Genomic DNA, 15,964 nt, shown 5'->3' with positions numbered 1-15,964 from the left:
TTGAATCCATCACTGTAGATCTGAAATTGATAGAAAATCTGGTCGAATTTGGTTTAGGGTTTGTTTTTTTTAGAGAGCGAATGAAAGTAGAGAGAAGGGAGAGTAAATTCAGATTTTCGTCGATTTGGGATTATTGGAGAGAGAGAGAGACGACGGTTGCTTTTCTGATGAAAGGATGGTGTAGTTGCAGGCATGATGTAAGCAACCGTACAACTTCTATAATTATCGGCAGATTTGAAATTCAAATTTTTTTCTCCGTCCCTCCTTGACCTCTTCCTTCAAGTTTCCCCTGATTTCTTCCTTCAGATTCTCCTCCAGATGACTCCCTAGACCATGACCCTACATAAAAAAAATTGAAGGTTCCAGACTCCTAGGTCAAGGTGCATTAGTGCTGGTATGATCGCACCCATCAATAGCCCCGCACTTTATTCTTTCATAGCGTACGCTCCCGTGCGCAGGTTCTGATCCCCCACCCTCCAGACGGGTATAACTTTTGATAGGGAAGGAGTTACGGGACCCACAGCATATCAGCGCGAAGCTCTCTCCGAGCCCCACGTTCTGAGCTACGGGTACAGCCCGTGGCTACTCCGGGAAGCAAAAAGAGGCCGTTTCGAGCCATTTCGAACACTTTTAGTTCGCAGCTACTGTTTTTCGGCACGTTTAAGATTGTGGGACCCGCTCGTCACCAGCTCGTGGAGATTGTCGTACTTTTTGTCCTCGTACTCGACAACAGCTAATCGAGTGTCGGACCACATCAAGACCAACTGAACGGAAAAAAAAAATGAACGCACTCGCAAAAAAAGGGGTGCAACACAAGGACTTCCCAGGGGGTCACCCATCCTAGTACTACTCTCGCCCAAGCACGCTTAACTACGGAGTTCTGATGGGATCCGGTGCATTAGGGCTGGTATGATCGCACCCATCAATAGCCTCGCAGTTTATTCTTTCATAGCGTACGCTCCCGTGCGCAGGTTCTGATCCCCCACCCTTCACACAGGCATAACTTTTGATCCGGAAGGAGTTACGGGACCCACAGCATATCACCGCGAAGCTCTCGCCGAGCCCCACGTTCTGAGCTACGTGTACAGCCCGTGGCTACTCCGGGAAGCAAAAAGAGGCCGTTTCGAGCCATTTCGAACACTTTTAGTTCGCAGCTACTGTTTTTCGGCACGTTTAAGATTGTGGGACCCGCTCGTCACCGGCTCGTGGAGTTTGTCGTACTTTTTGTCCTCGTACTCGACAACAGCTAATCGAGTGTCGGACCACATCAAGACCAACTGAACGGAAAAAAAAATGAACGCACTCGCAAAAAAAGGGGTGCAACACGAGGACTTCCAGGGGGTCACCCATCCTAGTACTACTCTCGCCCAAGCACGCTTAACTTCGGAGTTCTGATGGGATCCGATGCATTAGAGCTGGTATGATCGCACCCATCAATAGCCCCGCACTTTATTCTTTCATAGCGTACGCTCCCGTGCGCAGGTTCTGATCCCCCACCCTCCAGACGGGTATAACTTTTGATCGGGAAGGAGTTACGGGACCCACAACATATCACCGCGAAGCTCTCGCCGAGCCCCACGTTCTGAGCTACGGGTACAGCCCGTGGCTACTCCGGGAAGCAAAAAGAGGCCGTTTCGAGCCATTTCGAACACTTTTAGTTCGCAGCTACTGTTTTTCGGCACGTTTAAGATTGTGGGACCCGCTCGTCACCGGCTCGTGGAGATTGTCGTACTTTTTGTCCTCGTACTCGACAACAGCTAATCGAGTGTCGGACCACATCATGACCAACTGAACAGGAAAAAAAAATGAACGCACTCGCAAAAAATGGAGTGCAACACGAGGACTTCCCAGGGGGTCACCCATCCTAGTACTACTCTCGCCCAAGCACGCTTAACTTCGGAGTTCTGATGGGATCCGGTGCATTAGGGCTGGTTTGATCGCACCCATCAATAGCCTCGCACTTTATTCTTTCATAGCGTACGCTCCCGTGCGCAGGTTCCGATCCCCCACCCTTCACACAGGCATAACTTTTGATCCGGAAGGAGTTACGGGACCCACAGCATATCACCGCGAAGCTCTCGCCGAGCCCCACGTTCTGAGCTACGTGTACAGCCCGTGGCTACTCCGGGAAGCAAAAAGAGGCCGTTTCGAGCCATTTCGAACACTTTTAGTTCGCAGCTAATGTTTTTCGGCACGTTTAAGATTGTGGGACCCGCTCGTCACCGGCTCGTGGAGTTTGTCGTACTTTTTGTCCTCGTACTCGACAACAGCTAATCGAGTGTCGGACCACATCAAGACCAACTGAACGGAAAAAAAAAATGAACGCACTCGCAAAAAAAAGGGTGCAACACGAGGACTTCCCAGGGGGTCACCCATCCTAGTACTACTCTCGCCCAAGCACGCTTAACTTCGAAGTTCTGATGGGATCCGGTGCATTAGAGCTGGTATGATCACACCCATCAATAGCCCCGCACTTTATTCTTTCATAGCGTACGCTCCCGTGCGCAGGTTCTGATCCCCCACCCTCCAGACGAGTATAACTTTTGATCGGGAAGGAGTTACGGGACCCACAACATATCACCGCGAAGCTCTCGCCGAGCCCCACGTTCTGAGCTACGGGTACAGCCCGTGGCTACTCCGGGAAGCAAAAAGAGGCCGTTTCGAGCCATTTCGAACACTTTTAGTTCGCAGCTACTGTTTTTCGGCACGTTTAAGATTGTGGGACCCGCTCGTCACCGGCTCGTGGAGATTGTCGTACTTTTTGTCCTCGTACTCGACAACAGCTAATCGAGTGTCGGACCACATCAAGACCAACTGAACGGAAAAAAAAAATGAACGCACTCGCAAAAAAAGGGGTGCAACACAAGGACTTCCCAGGGGGTCACCCATCCTAGTACTACTCTCGCCCAAGCACGCTTAACTTAGGAGTTCTGATGGGATCCGGTGCATTAGGGCTGGTATGATCGCACCCATCAATAGCCTCGCACTTTATTCTTTCATAGCGTACGCTCCCGTGCGCAGGTTCTGATCCCCCACCCTTCACACAGGCATAACTTTTGATCCGGAAGGAGTTACGGGACCCACAGCATATCACCGCGAAGCTCTCGCCGAGCCCCACGTTCTGAGCTACGTGTACAGCCCGTGGCTACTCCGGGAAGCAAAAAGAGGCCGTTTCGAGCCATTTCGAACACTTTTAGTTCGCAGCTACTGTTTTTCGGCACGTTTAAGATTGTGGGACCCGCTCGTCACCGGCTCGTGGAGTTTGTCGTACTTTTTGTCCTCGTACTCGACAACAGCTAATCGAGTGTCGGACCACATCAAGACCAACTGAACGGAAAAAAAAAATGAACGCACTCGCAAAAAAAAGGGTGCTACACGAGGACTTCCCAGGGGGTCACCCATCCTAGTACTACTCTCGCCCAAGCACGCTTAACTTCGGAGTTCTGATGGAATCCGGTGCATTAGAGCTGGTATGATCGCACCCATCAATAGCCCCGCACTTTATTCTTTCATAGCGTACGCTCCCGTGCGCAGGTTCTGATCCCCCACCCTCCAGACGGGTATATCTTTTGATCGGGAAGGAGTTACGGGACCCACAACATATCACCGCGAAGCTCTCGCCGAGCCCAACGTTCTGAGCTACGGGTACAGCCCGTGGCTACTCCGGGAAGCAAAAAGAGGCAGTTTCGAGCCATTTCGAACACTTTTAGTTCGCAGCTACTGTTTTTCGGCACGTTTAAGATTGTGGGACCCGCTCGTCACCGGCTCGTGGAGATTGTCGTACTTTTTGTCCTCGTACTCGACAACAGCTAATCGAGTGTCGGACCACATCAAGACCAACTGAACGGAAAAAAAAAATGAACGCACTGACAAAAAAGGAGTGCAACACGAGGACTTCCCAGGGGGTCACCCATCCTAGTACTACTCTCGCCCAAGCACACTTAACTTCGGAGTTCTGATGGGATCCGGTGCATTAGGGCTGGTATGATCGCACCCATCAAAAGCCTCGCACTTTATTCTTTCATAGCGTACGCTCCCGTGCGCAGGTTCTGATCCCCCACCCTTCACACAGACATAACTTTTGATCCAGAAGGAGTTACGGGACCCACAGCATATCACCGCGAAGCTCTCGCCGAGCCCCACGTTCTGAGCTACGTGTACAACCCGTGGCTACTCCGGGAAGCAAAAAGAGGCCGTTTCGAGCCATTTCGAACACTTTTAGTTCGCAGCTACTGTTTTTCGGCACGTTTAAGATTGTGGGACCCGCTCGTCACCGGCTCGTGGAGTTTGTCGTACTTTTTGTCCTCGTACTCGACAACAGCTAATCGAGTGTCGGACCACATCAAGACCAACTGAACGGAAAAAAAAAATGAACGCACTCGCAAAAAAAAGGGTGCAACACGAGGACTTCCCAGCGGGTCACCCATCCTAGTACTACTCTCGCCCAAGCACGCTTAACTTCGGAGTTCTGATGGGATCCGGTGCATTAGAGCTGGTATGATCGCACCCATCAATAGCCCCGCACTTTATTCTTTCATAGCGTACGCTCCCGTGCGCAGGTTCTAATCCCCCACCCTCCAGACGGGTATAACTTTTGATCGGGAAGGACTTACGGGACCCACAACATATCACCGCGAAGCTCTCGCCGAGCCCCACGTTCTGAGCTACGGGTACAGCCCGTGGCTACTCCGGGAAGCAAAAAGAGGCCGTTTCGAGCCATTTCGAACACTTTTAGTTCGCAGCTACTGTTTTTCGGCACGTTTAAGATTGTGGGACCCGCTCGTCACCGGCTCGTGGAGATTGTCGTACTTTTTGTCCTCGTACTCGACAACAGCTAATCGAGTGTCGGACCACATCAAGACCAACTGAACGGAAAAAAAAATGAACCCACTCGCAAAAAAAGGGGTGCAACACGAGGACTTCCCAGGGGGTCACCCATCCTAGTACTACTCTCGCCCAAGCACGCTTAACTTCGGAGTTCTGATAGGATCCGATGCATTAGAGCTGGTATGATCGCACCCATCAATAGCCCCGCACTTTATTCTTTCATAGCGTACGCTCCCGTGCGCAGGTTCTGATCCCCCACCCTCCAGACGGGTATAACTTTTGATCGGGAAGGAGTTACGGGACCCACAACATATCACCGCGAAGCTCTCGCCGAGCCCCACGTTCTGAGCTACGGGTACAGCCCGTGGCTACTCCGGGAAGCAAAAAGAGGCCGTTTCGAGCCATTTCGAACACTTTTAGTTCGCAGCTACTGTTTTTCGGCACGTTTAAGATTGTGGGACCCGCTCGTCACCGGCTCGTGGAGATTGTCGTACTTTTTGTCCTCGTACTCGACAACAGCTAATCGAGTGTCGGACCACATCATGACCAACTGAACAGGAAAAAAAAATGAACGCACTCGCAAAAAATGGAGTGCAACACGAGGACTTCCCAGGGGGTCACCCATCCTAGTACTACTCTCGCCCAAGCACGCTTAACTTCGGAGTTCTGATGGGATCCGGTGCATTAGGGCTGGTTTGATCGCACCCATCAATAGCCTCGCACTTTATTCTTTCATAGCGTACGCTCCCATGCGCAGGTTCTGATCCCCCACCCTTCACACAGGCATAACTTTTGATCCGGAAGGAGTTACGGGACCCACAGCATATCACCGCGAAGCTCTCGCCGAGCCCCACGTTCTGAGCTACGTGTACAGGCCGTGGCTACTCCGGGAAGCAAAAAGAGGCCGTTTCGAGCCATTTCGAACACTTTTAGTTCGCAGCTAATGTTTTTCGGCACGTTTAAGATTGTGGGACCCGCTCGTCACCGGCTCGTGGAGTTTGTCGTACTTTTTGTCCTCGTACTCGACAACAGCTAATCGAGTGTCGGACCACATCAAGACCAACTGAACGGAAAAAAAAAATGAACGCACTCGCAAAAAAAAGGGTGCAACACGAGGACTTCCCAGGGGGTCACCCATCCTAGTACTACTCTCGCCCAAGCACGCTTAACTTCGAAGTTCTGATGGGATCCGGTGCATTAGAGCTGGTATGATCGCACCCATCAATAGCCCCGCACTTTATTCTTTCATAGCGTACGCTCCCGTGCGCAGGTTCTGATCCCCCACCCTCCAGACGAGTATAACTTTTGATCGGGAAGGAGTTACGGGACCCACAACATATCACCGCGAAGCTCTCGCCGAGCCCCACGTTCTGAGCTACGGGTACAGCCCGTGGCTACTCCGGGAAGCAAAAAGAGGCCGTTTCGAGCCATTTCGAACACTTTTAGTTCGCAGCTACTGTTTTTCGGCACGTTTAAGATTGTGGGACCCGCTCGTCACCGGCTCGTGGAGATTGTCGTACTTTTTGTCCTCGTACTCGACAACAGCTAATCGAGTGTCGGACCACATCAAGACCAACTGAACGGAAAAAAAAAATGAACGCACTCGCAAAAAAAAGGGTGCAACACGAGGACTTCCCAGGGGGTCACCCATCCTAGTACTATACTCGCCCAAGCACGCTTAACTTCGGAGTTCTGATGGGATCCGGTGCATTAGAGCTGGTATGATCGCACCCATCAATATCCCCGCACTTTATTCTTTCATAGCGTACGCTCCCGTGCGCAGGTTCTGATCCCCCACCCTCCAGACGGGTATAACTTTTGATCGGGAAGGACTTACGGGACCCACAACATATCACCGCGAAGCTCTCGCCGAGCCCCACGTTCTGAGCTACGGGTACAGCCCGAGGCTACTCCGGGAAGCAAAAAGAGGCCGTTTCGAGCCATTTCGAACACTTTTAGTTCGCAGCTACTGTTTTTCGGCACGTTTAAGATTGTGGGACCCGCTCGTCACCGGCTCGTGGAGATTGTCGTACTTTTTGTCCTCGTACTCGACAACAGCTAATCGAGTGTCGGACCACATCAAGACCAACTGAACGGAAAAAAAAATGAACCCACTCGCAAAAAAAGGGGTGCAACACGAGGACTTCCCAGGGGGTCACCCATCCTAGTACTACTCTCGCCCAAGCACGCTTAACTTCGGAGTTCTGATAGGATCCGATGCATTAGAGCTGGTATGATCGCACCCATCAATAGCCCCGCACTTTATTCTTTCATAGCGTACGCTCCCGTGCGCAGGTTCTGATCCCCCACCCTCCAGACGGGTATAACTTTTGATCGGGAAGGAGTTACGGGACCCACAACATATCACCGCGAAGCTCTCGCCGAGCCCCACGTTCTGAGCTACGGGTACAGCCCGTGGCTACTCCGGGAAGCAAAAAGAGGCCGTTTCGAGCCATTTCGAACACTTTTAGTTCGCAGCTACTGTTTTTCGGCACGTTTAAGATTGTGGGACCCGCTCGTCACCGGCTCGTGGAGATTGTCGTACTTTTTGTCCTCGTACTCGACAACAGCTAATCGAGTGTCGGACCACATCATGACCAACTGAACAGGAAAAAAAAATGAACGCACTCGCAAAAAATGGAGTGCAACACGAGGACTTCCCAGGGGGTCACCCATCCTAGTACTACTCTCGCCCAAGCACGCTTAACTTCGGAGTTCTGATGGGATCCGGTGCATTAGGGCTGGTTTGATCGCACCCATCAATAGCCTCGCACTTTATTCTTTCATAGCGTACGCTCCCGTGCGCAGGTTCTGATCCCCCACCCTTCACACAGGCATAACTTTTGATCCGGAAGGAGTTACGGGACCCACAGCATATCACCGCGAAGCTCTCGCCGAGCCCCACGTTCTGAGCTACGTGTACAGCCCGTGGCTACTCCGGGAAGCAAAAAGAGGCCGTTTCGAGCCATTTCGAACACTTTTAGTTCGCAGCTAATGTTTTTCGGCACGTTTAAGATTGTGGGACCCGCTCGTCACCGGCTCGTGGAGTTTGTCGTACTTTTTGTCCTCGTACTCGACAACAGCTAATCGAGTGTCGGACCACATCAAGACCAACTGAACGGAAAAAAAAAATGAACGCACTCGCAAAAAAAAGGGTGCAACACGAGGACTTCCCAGGGGGTCACCCATCCTAGTACTACTCTCGCCCAAGCACGCTTAACTTCGAAGTTCTGATGGGATCCGGTGCATTAGAGCTGGTATGATCGCACCCATCAATAGCCCCGCACTTTTTTCTTTCATAGCGTACGCTCCCGTGCGCAGGTTCTGATCCCCCACCCTCCAGACGAGTATAACTTTTGATCGGGAAGGAGTTACGGGACCCACAACATATCACCGCGAAGCTCTCGCCGAGCCCCACGTTCTGAGCTACGGGTACAGCCCGTGGCTACTCCGGGAAGCAAAAAGAGGCCGTTTCGAGCCATTTCGAACACTTTTAGTTCGCAGCTACTTTTTTTCGGCACGTTTAAGATTGTGGGACCCGCTCGTCACCGGCTCGTGGAGATTGTCGTACTTTTTGTCCTCGTACTCGACAACAGCTAATCGAGTGTCGGACCACATCAAGACCAACTGAACGGAAAAAAAAAATGAACGCACTCGCAAAAAAAGGGGTGCAACACAAGGACTTCCCAGGGGGTCACCCATCCTAGTACTACTCTCGCCCAAGCACGCTTAACTTCGGAGTTCTGATGGGATCCGGTGCATTAGCGCTGGTATGATCGCACCCATCAATAGCCTCGCACTTTATTCTTTCATAGCGTACGCTCCCGTGCGCAGGTTCTGATCCCCCACCCTTCACACAGGCATAACTTTTGATCCGGAAGGAGTTACGGGACCCACAGCATATCACCGCGAAGCTCTCGCCGAGCCCCACGTTCTGAGCTACGTGTACAGCCCGTGGCTACTCCGGGAAGCAAAAAGAGGCCGTTTCGAGCCATTTCGAACACTTTTAGTTCGCAGCTACTGTTTTTCGGCACGTTTAAGATTGTGGGACCCGCTCGTCACCGGCTCGTGGAGTTTGTCGTACTTTTTGTCCTCGTACTCGACAACAGCTAATCGAGTGTCGGACCACATCAAGACCAACTGAACGGAAAAAAAAAATGAACGCACTCGCAAAAAAAAGGGTGCTACACGAGGACTTCCCAGGGGGTCACCCATCCTAGTACTACTCTCGCCCAAGCACGCTTAACTTCGGAGTTCTGATGGAATCCGGTGCATTAGAGCTGGTATGATCGCACCCATCAATAGCCCCGCACTTTATTCTTTCATAGCGTACGCTCCCGTGCGCAGGTTCTGATCCCCCACCCTCCAGACGGGTATATCTTTTGATCGGGAAGGAGTTACGGGACCCACAACATATCACCGCGAAGCTCTCGCCGAGCCCAACGTTCTGAGCTACGGGTACAGCCCGTGGCTACTCCGGGAAGCAAAAAGAGGCAGTTTCGAGCCATTTCGAACACTTTTAGTTCGCAGCTACTGTTTTTCGGCACGTTTAAGATTGTGGGACCCGCTCGTCACCGGCTCGTGGAGATTGTCGTACTTTTTGTCCTCGTACTCGACAACAGCTAATCGAGTGTCGGACCACATCAAGACCAACTGAACGGAAAAAAAAAATGAACGCACTGACAAAAAAGGAGTGCAACACGAGGACTTCCCAGGGGGTCACCCATCCTAGTACTACTCTCGCCCAAGCACGCTTAACTTCGGAGTTCTGATGGGATCCGGTGCATTAGGGCTGGTATGATCGCACCCATCAAAAGCCTCGCACTTTATTCTTTCATAGCGTACGCTCCCGTGCGCAGGTTCTGATCCCCCACCCTTCACACAGACATAACTTTTGATCCAGAAGGAGTTACGGGACCCACAGCATATCACCGCGAAGCTCTCGCCGAGCCCCACGTTCTGAGCTACGTGTACAACCCGTGGCTACTCCGGGAAGCAAAAAGAGGCCGTTTCGAGCCATTTCGAACACTTTTAGTTCGCAGCTACTGTTTTTCGGCACGTTTAAGATTGTGGGACCCGCTCGTCACCGGCTCGTGGAGTTTGTCGTACTTTTTGTCCTCGTACTCGACACCAGCTAATCGAGTGTCGGACCACATCAAGACCAACTGAACGGAAAAAAAAAATGAACGCACTCGCAAAAAAAAGGGTGCAACAAGAGGACTTCCCAGGGGGTCACCCATCCTAGTACTACTCTCGCCCAAGCACGCTTAACTTCGGAGTTCTGATGGGATCCGGTGCATTAGAGCTGGTATGATCGCACCCATCAATAGCCCCGCACTTTATTCTTTCATAGCGTACGCTCCCGTGCGCAGGTTCTGATCCCCCACCCTCCAGACGGGTATAACTTTTGATCGGGAAGGAGTTACGGGACCCACAACATATCACCGCGAAGCTCTCGCCGAGCCCCACGTTCTGAGCTACGTGTACAACCCGTGGCTACTCCGGGAAGCAAAAAGAGGCCGTTTCGAGCCATTTCGAACACTTTTAGTTCGCAGCTACTGTTTTTCGGCACGTTTAAGATTGTGGGACCCGCTCGTCACCGGCTCGTGGAGTTTGTCGTACTTTTTGTCCTCGTACTCGACAACAGCTAATCGAGTGTCGGACCACATCAAGACCAACTGAACGGAAAAAAAAAATGAACGCACTCGCAAAAAAAAGGGTGCAACACGAGGACTTCCCAGGGGGTCACCCATCCTAGTACTACTCTCGCCCAAGCACGCTTAACTTCGGAGTTCTGATGGGATCCGGTGCATTAGAGCTGGTATGATCGCACCCATCAATAGCCCCGCACTTTATTCTTTCATAGCGTACGCTCCCGTGCGCAGGTTCTAATCCCCCACCCTCCAGACGGGTATAACTTTTGATCGGGAAGGACTTACGGGACCCACAACATATCACCGCGAAGCTCTCGCCGAGCCCCACGTTCTGAGCTACGGGTACAGCCCGTGGCTACTCCGGGAAGCAAAAAGAGGCCGTTTCGAGCCATTTCGAACACTTTTAGTTCGCAGCTACTGTTTTTCGGCACGTTTAAGATTGTGGGACCCGCTCGTCACCGGCTCGTGGAGATTGTCGTACTTTTTGTCCTCGTACTCGACAACAGCTAATCGAGTGTCGGACCACATCAAGACCAACTGAACGGAAAAAAAAATGAACCCACTCGCAAAAAAAGGGGTGCAACACGAGGACTTCCCAGGGGGTCACCCATCCTAGTACTACTCTCGCCCAAGCACGCTTAACTTCGGAGTTCTGATAGGATCCGATGCATTAGAGCTGGTATGATCGCACCCATCAAAAGCCTCGCACTTTATTCTTTCATAGCGTACGCTCCCGTGCGCAGGTTCTGATCCCCCACCCTTCACACAGACATAACTTTTGATCCAGAAGGAGTTACGGGACCCACAGCATATCACCGCGAAGCTCTCGCCGAGCCCCACGTTCTGAGCTACGTGTACAACCCGTGGCTACTCCGGGAAGCAAAAAGAGGCCGTTTCGAGCCATTTCGAACACTTTTAGTTCGCAGCTACTGTTTTTCGGCACGTTTAAGATTGTGGGACCCGCTCGTCACCGGCTCGTGGAGATTGTCGTACTTTTTGTCCTCGTACTCGACAACAGCTAATCGAGTGTCGGACCACATCATGACCAACTGAACAGGAAAAAAAAATGAACGCACTCGCAAAAAATGGAGTGCAACACGAGGACTTCCCAGGGGGTCACCCATCCTAGTACTACTCTCGCCCAAGCACGCTTAACTTCGGAGTTCTGATGGGATCCGGTGCATTAGGGCTGGTTTGATCGCACCCATCAATAGCCTCGCACTTTATTCTTTCATAGCGTACGCTCCCATGCGCAGGTTCTGATCCCCCACCCTTCACACAGGCATAACTTTTGATCCGGAAGGAGTTACGGGACCCACAGCATATCACCGCGAAGCTCTCGCCGAGCCCCACGTTCTGAGCTACGTGTACAGCCCGTGGCTACTCCGGGAAGCAAAAAGAGGCCGTTTCGAGCCATTTCGAACACTTTTAGTTCGCAGCTAATGTTTTTCGGCACGTTTAAGATTGTGGGACCCGCTCGTCACCGGCTCGTGGAGTTTGTCGTACTTTTTGTCCTCGTACTCGACAACAGCTAATCGAGTGTCGGACCACATCAAGACCAACTGAACGGAAAAAAAAAATGAACGCACTCGCAAAAAAAAGGGTGCAACACGAGGACTTCCCAGGGGGTCACCCATCCTAGTACTACTCTCGCCCAAGCACGCTTAACTTCGAAGTTCTGATGGGATCCGGTGCATTAGAGCTGGTATGATCGCACCCATCAATAGCCCCGCACTTTATTCTTTCATAGCGTACGCTCCCGTGCGCAGGTTCTGATCCCCCACCCTCCAGACGAGTATAACTTTTGATCGGGAAGGAGTTACGGGACCCACAACATATCACCGCGAAGCTCTCGCCGAGCCCCACGTTCTGAGCTACGGGTACAGCCCGTGGCTACTCCGGGAAGCAAAAAGAGGCCGTTTCGAGCCATTTCGAACACTTTTAGTTCGCAGCTACTGTTTTTCGGCACGTTTAAGATTGTGGGACCCGCTCGTCACCGGCTCGTGGAGATTGTCGTACTTTTTGTCCTCGTACTCGACAACAGCTAATCGAGTGTCGGACCACATCAAGACCAACTGAACGGAAAAAAAAAATGAACGCACTCGCAAAAAAAAGGGTGCAACACGAGGACTTCCCAGGGGGTCACCCATCCTAGTACTACACTCGCCCAAGCACGCTTAACTTCGGAGTTCTGATGGGATCCGGTGCATTAGAGCTGGTATGATCGCACCCATCAATATCCCCGCACTTTATTCTTTCATAGCGTACGCTCCCGTGCGCAGGTTCTGATCCCCCACCCTCCAGACGGGTATAACTTTTGATCGGGAAGGACTTACGGGACCCACAACATATCACCGCGAAGCTCTCGCCGAGCCCCACGTTCTGAGCTACGGGTACAGCCCGAGGCTACTCCGGGAAGCAAAAAGAGGCCGTTTCGAGCCATTTCGAACACTTTTAGTTCGCAGCTACTGTTTTTCGGCACGTTTAAGATTGTGGGACCCGCTCGTCACCGGCTCGTGGAGATTGTCGTACTTTTTGTCCTCGTACTCGACAACAGCTAATCGAGTGTCGGACCACATCAAGACCAACTGAACGGAAAAAAAAATGAACCCACTCGCAAAAAAAGGGGTGCAACACGAGGACTTCCCAGGGGGTCACCCATCATAGTACTACTCTCGCCCAAGCACGCTTAACTTCGGAGTTCTGATAGGATCCGATGCATTAGAGCTGGTATGATCGCACCCATCAATAGCCCCGCACTTTATTCTTTCATAGCGTACGCTCCCGTGCGCAGGTTCTGATCCCCCACCCTCCAGACGGGTATAACTTTTGATCGGGAAGGAGTTACGGGACCCACAACATATCACCGCGAAGCTCTCGCCGAGCCCCACGTTCTGAGCTACGGGTACAGCCCGTGGCTACTCCGGGAAGCAAAAAGAGGCCGTTTCGAGCCATTTCGAACACTTTTAGTTCGCAGCTACTGTTTTTCGGCACGTTTAAGATTGTGGGACCCGCTCGTCACCGGCTCGTGGAGATTGTCGTACTTTTTGTCCTCGTACTCGACAACAGCTAATCGAGTGTCGGACCACATCATGACCAACTGAACAGGAAAAAAAAATGAACGCACTCGCAAAAAATGGAGTGCAACACGAGGACTTCCCAGGGGGTCACCCATCCTAGTACTACTCTCGCCCAAGCACGCTTAACTTCGGAGTTCTGATGGGATCCGGTGCATTAGGGCTGGTTTGATCGCACCCATCAATAGCCTCGCACTTTATTCTTTCATAGCGTACGCTCCCGTGCGCAGGTTCTGATCCCCCACCCTTCACACAGGCATAACTTTTGATCCGGAAGGAGTTACGGGACCCACAGCATATCACCGCGAAGCTCTCGCCGAGCCCCACGTTCTGAGCTACGTGTACAGCCCGTGGCTACTCCGGGAAGCAAAAAGAGGCCGTTTCGAGCCATTTCGAACACTTTTAGTTCGCAGCTAATGTTTTTCGGCACGTTTAAGATTGTGGGACCCGCTCGTCACCGGCTCGTGGAGTTTGTCGTACTTTTTGTCCTCGTACTCGACAACAGCTAATCGAGTGTCGGACCACATCAAGACCAACTGAACGGAAAAAAAAAATGAACGCACTCGCAAAAAAAAGGGTGCAACACGAGGACTTCCCAGGGGGTCACCCATCCTAGTACTACTCTCGCCCAAGCACGCTTAACTTCGAAGTTCTGATGGGATCCGGTGCATTAGAGCTGGTATGATCGCACCCATCAATAGCCCCGCACTTTATTCTTTCATAGCGTACGCTCCCGTGCGCAGGTTCTGATCCCCCACCCTCCAGACGAGTATAACTTTTGATCGGGAAGGAGTTACGGGACCCACAACATATCACCGCGAAGCTCTCGCCGAGCCCCACGTTCTGAGCTACGGGTACAGCCCGTGGCTACTCCGGGAAGCAAAAAGAGGCCGTTTCGAGCCATTTCGAACACTTTTAGTTCGCAGCTACTGTTTTTCGGCACGTTTAAGATTGTGGGACCCGCTCGTCACCGGCTCGTGGAGATTGTCGTACTTTTTGTCCTCGTACTCGACAACAGCTAATCGAGTGTCGGACCACATCAAGACCAACTGAACGGAAAAAAAAAATGAACGCACTCGCAAAAAAAAGGGTGCAACACGAGGACTTCCCAGGGGGTCACCCATCCTAGTACTACACTCGCCCAAGCACGCTTAACTTCGGAGTTCTGATGGGATCCGGTGCATTAGAGCTGGTATGATCGCACCCATCAATATCCCCGCACTTTATTCTTTCATAGCGTACGCTCCCGTGCGCAGGTTCTGATCCCCCACCCTCCAGACGGGTATAACTTTTGATCGGGAAGGACTTACGGGACCCACAACATATCACCGCGAAGCTCTCGCCGAGCCCCACGTTCTGAGCTACGGGTACAGCCCGAGGCTACTCCGGGAAGCAAAAAGAGGCCGTTTCGAGCCATTTCGAACACTTTTAGTTCGCAGCTACTGTTTTTCGGCACGTTTAAGATTGTGGGACCCGCTCGTCACCGGCTCGTGGAGATTGTCGTACTTTTTGTCCTCGTACTCGACAACAGCTAATCGAGTGTCGGACCACATCAAGACCAACTGAACGGAAAAAAAAATGAACCCACTCGCAAAAAAAGGGGTGCAACACGAGGACTTCCCAGGGGGTCACCCATCCTAGTACTACTCTCGCCCAAGCACGCTTAACTTCGGAGTTCTGATAGGATCCGATGCATTAGAGCTGGTATGATCGCACCCATCAATAGCCCCGCACTTTATTCTTTCATAGCGTACGCTCCCGTGCGCAGGTTCTGATCCCCCACCCTCCAGACGGGTATAACTTTTGATCGGGAAGGAGTTACGGGACCCACAACATATCACCGCGAAGCTCTCGCCGAGCCCCACGTTCTGAGCTACGGGTACAGCCCGTGGCTACTCCGGGAAGCAAAAAGAGGCCGTTTCGAGCCATTTCGAACACTTTTAGTTCGCAGCTACTGTTTTTCGGCACGTTTAAGATTGTGGGACCCGCTCGTCACCGGCTCGTGGAGATTGTCGTACTTTTTGTCCTCGTACTCGACAACAGCTAATCGAGTGTCGGACCACATCATGACCAACTGAACAGGAAAAAAAAATGAACGCACTCGCAAAAAATGGAGTGCAACACGAGGACTTCCCAGGGGGTCACCCATCCTAGTACTACTCTCGCCCAAGCACGCTTAACTTCGGAGTTCTGATGGGATCCGGTGCATTAGGGCTGGTTTGATCGCACCCATCAATAGCCTCGCACTTTATTCTTTCATAGCGTACGCTCCCATGCGCAGGTTCTGATCCCCCACCCTTCACACAGGCATAACTTTTGATCCGGAAGGAGTTACGGGACCCACAGCATATCACCGCGAAGCTCTCGCCGAGCCCCACGTTCTGAGCTACGTGTACAGCCCGTGGC

At 52.0% G+C, this 15,964-nt stretch overlaps 30 non-coding genes across 30 annotated transcripts; all 30 read right to left on the bottom strand.

The window, feature by feature from the left end:
• Positions 1-802: 802 nt before the first annotated feature.
• On the bottom strand, positions 803-921 carry LOC148926269 (5S ribosomal RNA). Its single transcript, XR_016131154.1, has one exon. It is a non-coding gene; the product is annotated as a 5S ribosomal RNA (ribosomal RNA).
• Positions 922-1,314: 393 nt separating this feature from the next.
• LOC148926268 (5S ribosomal RNA) lies at positions 1,315-1,432 on the bottom strand. Its single transcript, XR_016131500.1, has one exon. It is a non-coding gene; the product is annotated as a 5S ribosomal RNA (ribosomal RNA).
• A 394-nt stretch (positions 1,433-1,826) lies between these two features.
• LOC148926267 (5S ribosomal RNA) lies at positions 1,827-1,945 on the bottom strand. The gene has a single exon (XR_016131214.1). It is a non-coding gene; the product is annotated as a 5S ribosomal RNA (ribosomal RNA).
• A 394-nt stretch (positions 1,946-2,339) lies between these two features.
• LOC148926266 (5S ribosomal RNA) lies at positions 2,340-2,458 on the bottom strand. The gene has a single exon (XR_016131163.1). It is a non-coding gene; the product is annotated as a 5S ribosomal RNA (ribosomal RNA).
• A 394-nt stretch (positions 2,459-2,852) lies between these two features.
• LOC148926265 (5S ribosomal RNA) lies at positions 2,853-2,971 on the bottom strand. The gene has a single exon (XR_016131531.1). It is a non-coding gene; the product is annotated as a 5S ribosomal RNA (ribosomal RNA).
• A 394-nt stretch (positions 2,972-3,365) lies between these two features.
• Positions 3,366-3,484, bottom strand: LOC148926264 (5S ribosomal RNA). Its single transcript, XR_016131529.1, has one exon. It is a non-coding gene; the product is annotated as a 5S ribosomal RNA (ribosomal RNA).
• A 393-nt stretch (positions 3,485-3,877) lies between these two features.
• On the bottom strand, positions 3,878-3,996 carry LOC148926263 (5S ribosomal RNA). The gene has a single exon (XR_016131068.1). It is a non-coding gene; the product is annotated as a 5S ribosomal RNA (ribosomal RNA).
• Positions 3,997-4,390: 394 nt separating this feature from the next.
• LOC148926262 (5S ribosomal RNA) lies at positions 4,391-4,509 on the bottom strand. The gene has a single exon (XR_016132227.1). It is a non-coding gene; the product is annotated as a 5S ribosomal RNA (ribosomal RNA).
• A 393-nt stretch (positions 4,510-4,902) lies between these two features.
• On the bottom strand, positions 4,903-5,021 carry LOC148926261 (5S ribosomal RNA). Its single transcript, XR_016131495.1, has one exon. It is a non-coding gene; the product is annotated as a 5S ribosomal RNA (ribosomal RNA).
• A 394-nt stretch (positions 5,022-5,415) lies between these two features.
• Positions 5,416-5,534, bottom strand: LOC148926260 (5S ribosomal RNA). The gene has a single exon (XR_016131213.1). It is a non-coding gene; the product is annotated as a 5S ribosomal RNA (ribosomal RNA).
• Positions 5,535-5,928: 394 nt separating this feature from the next.
• On the bottom strand, positions 5,929-6,047 carry LOC148926259 (5S ribosomal RNA). The gene has a single exon (XR_016131066.1). It is a non-coding gene; the product is annotated as a 5S ribosomal RNA (ribosomal RNA).
• A 394-nt stretch (positions 6,048-6,441) lies between these two features.
• On the bottom strand, positions 6,442-6,560 carry LOC148926258 (5S ribosomal RNA). Its single transcript, XR_016130994.1, has one exon. It is a non-coding gene; the product is annotated as a 5S ribosomal RNA (ribosomal RNA).
• Positions 6,561-6,953: 393 nt separating this feature from the next.
• Positions 6,954-7,072, bottom strand: LOC148926257 (5S ribosomal RNA). Its single transcript, XR_016131494.1, has one exon. It is a non-coding gene; the product is annotated as a 5S ribosomal RNA (ribosomal RNA).
• A 394-nt stretch (positions 7,073-7,466) lies between these two features.
• On the bottom strand, positions 7,467-7,585 carry LOC148926256 (5S ribosomal RNA). The gene has a single exon (XR_016131212.1). It is a non-coding gene; the product is annotated as a 5S ribosomal RNA (ribosomal RNA).
• A 394-nt stretch (positions 7,586-7,979) lies between these two features.
• LOC148926255 (5S ribosomal RNA) lies at positions 7,980-8,098 on the bottom strand. Its single transcript, XR_016131064.1, has one exon. It is a non-coding gene; the product is annotated as a 5S ribosomal RNA (ribosomal RNA).
• A 394-nt stretch (positions 8,099-8,492) lies between these two features.
• LOC148926254 (5S ribosomal RNA) lies at positions 8,493-8,611 on the bottom strand. Its single transcript, XR_016131840.1, has one exon. It is a non-coding gene; the product is annotated as a 5S ribosomal RNA (ribosomal RNA).
• Positions 8,612-9,005: 394 nt separating this feature from the next.
• On the bottom strand, positions 9,006-9,124 carry LOC148926253 (5S ribosomal RNA). The gene has a single exon (XR_016131528.1). It is a non-coding gene; the product is annotated as a 5S ribosomal RNA (ribosomal RNA).
• A 393-nt stretch (positions 9,125-9,517) lies between these two features.
• LOC148926252 (5S ribosomal RNA) lies at positions 9,518-9,636 on the bottom strand. Its single transcript, XR_016132116.1, has one exon. It is a non-coding gene; the product is annotated as a 5S ribosomal RNA (ribosomal RNA).
• A 394-nt stretch (positions 9,637-10,030) lies between these two features.
• LOC148926251 (5S ribosomal RNA) lies at positions 10,031-10,149 on the bottom strand. Its single transcript, XR_016131236.1, has one exon. It is a non-coding gene; the product is annotated as a 5S ribosomal RNA (ribosomal RNA).
• A 394-nt stretch (positions 10,150-10,543) lies between these two features.
• On the bottom strand, positions 10,544-10,662 carry LOC148926250 (5S ribosomal RNA). The gene has a single exon (XR_016131819.1). It is a non-coding gene; the product is annotated as a 5S ribosomal RNA (ribosomal RNA).
• A 393-nt stretch (positions 10,663-11,055) lies between these two features.
• Positions 11,056-11,174, bottom strand: LOC148926249 (5S ribosomal RNA). Its single transcript, XR_016131493.1, has one exon. It is a non-coding gene; the product is annotated as a 5S ribosomal RNA (ribosomal RNA).
• Positions 11,175-11,568: 394 nt separating this feature from the next.
• LOC148926248 (5S ribosomal RNA) lies at positions 11,569-11,687 on the bottom strand. Its single transcript, XR_016131211.1, has one exon. It is a non-coding gene; the product is annotated as a 5S ribosomal RNA (ribosomal RNA).
• A 394-nt stretch (positions 11,688-12,081) lies between these two features.
• LOC148926247 (5S ribosomal RNA) lies at positions 12,082-12,200 on the bottom strand. Its single transcript, XR_016131063.1, has one exon. It is a non-coding gene; the product is annotated as a 5S ribosomal RNA (ribosomal RNA).
• A 394-nt stretch (positions 12,201-12,594) lies between these two features.
• Positions 12,595-12,713, bottom strand: LOC148926246 (5S ribosomal RNA). The gene has a single exon (XR_016132052.1). It is a non-coding gene; the product is annotated as a 5S ribosomal RNA (ribosomal RNA).
• Positions 12,714-13,106: 393 nt separating this feature from the next.
• On the bottom strand, positions 13,107-13,225 carry LOC148926245 (5S ribosomal RNA). The gene has a single exon (XR_016131506.1). It is a non-coding gene; the product is annotated as a 5S ribosomal RNA (ribosomal RNA).
• A 394-nt stretch (positions 13,226-13,619) lies between these two features.
• On the bottom strand, positions 13,620-13,738 carry LOC148926244 (5S ribosomal RNA). Its single transcript, XR_016131210.1, has one exon. It is a non-coding gene; the product is annotated as a 5S ribosomal RNA (ribosomal RNA).
• A 394-nt stretch (positions 13,739-14,132) lies between these two features.
• On the bottom strand, positions 14,133-14,251 carry LOC148926243 (5S ribosomal RNA). Its single transcript, XR_016131062.1, has one exon. It is a non-coding gene; the product is annotated as a 5S ribosomal RNA (ribosomal RNA).
• A 394-nt stretch (positions 14,252-14,645) lies between these two features.
• On the bottom strand, positions 14,646-14,764 carry LOC148926242 (5S ribosomal RNA). Its single transcript, XR_016132051.1, has one exon. It is a non-coding gene; the product is annotated as a 5S ribosomal RNA (ribosomal RNA).
• Positions 14,765-15,157: 393 nt separating this feature from the next.
• LOC148926241 (5S ribosomal RNA) lies at positions 15,158-15,276 on the bottom strand. Its single transcript, XR_016131492.1, has one exon. It is a non-coding gene; the product is annotated as a 5S ribosomal RNA (ribosomal RNA).
• A 394-nt stretch (positions 15,277-15,670) lies between these two features.
• LOC148926240 (5S ribosomal RNA) lies at positions 15,671-15,789 on the bottom strand. The gene has a single exon (XR_016131209.1). It is a non-coding gene; the product is annotated as a 5S ribosomal RNA (ribosomal RNA).
• Between the last annotated feature and the right edge of the window lie 175 nt (positions 15,790-15,964).

Source organism: Salvia hispanica, chromosome 5 (genome assembly GCF_029641045.1).
Source record: "Salvia hispanica isolate PSC_SH4W2 chromosome 5, Shi_PSC_v1, whole genome shotgun sequence".
Classification (NCBI taxonomy): Eukaryota; Viridiplantae; Streptophyta; class Magnoliopsida; order Lamiales; family Lamiaceae; genus Salvia; species Salvia hispanica.
This window is presented reverse-complemented; position numbering and strand designations above follow the sequence as displayed.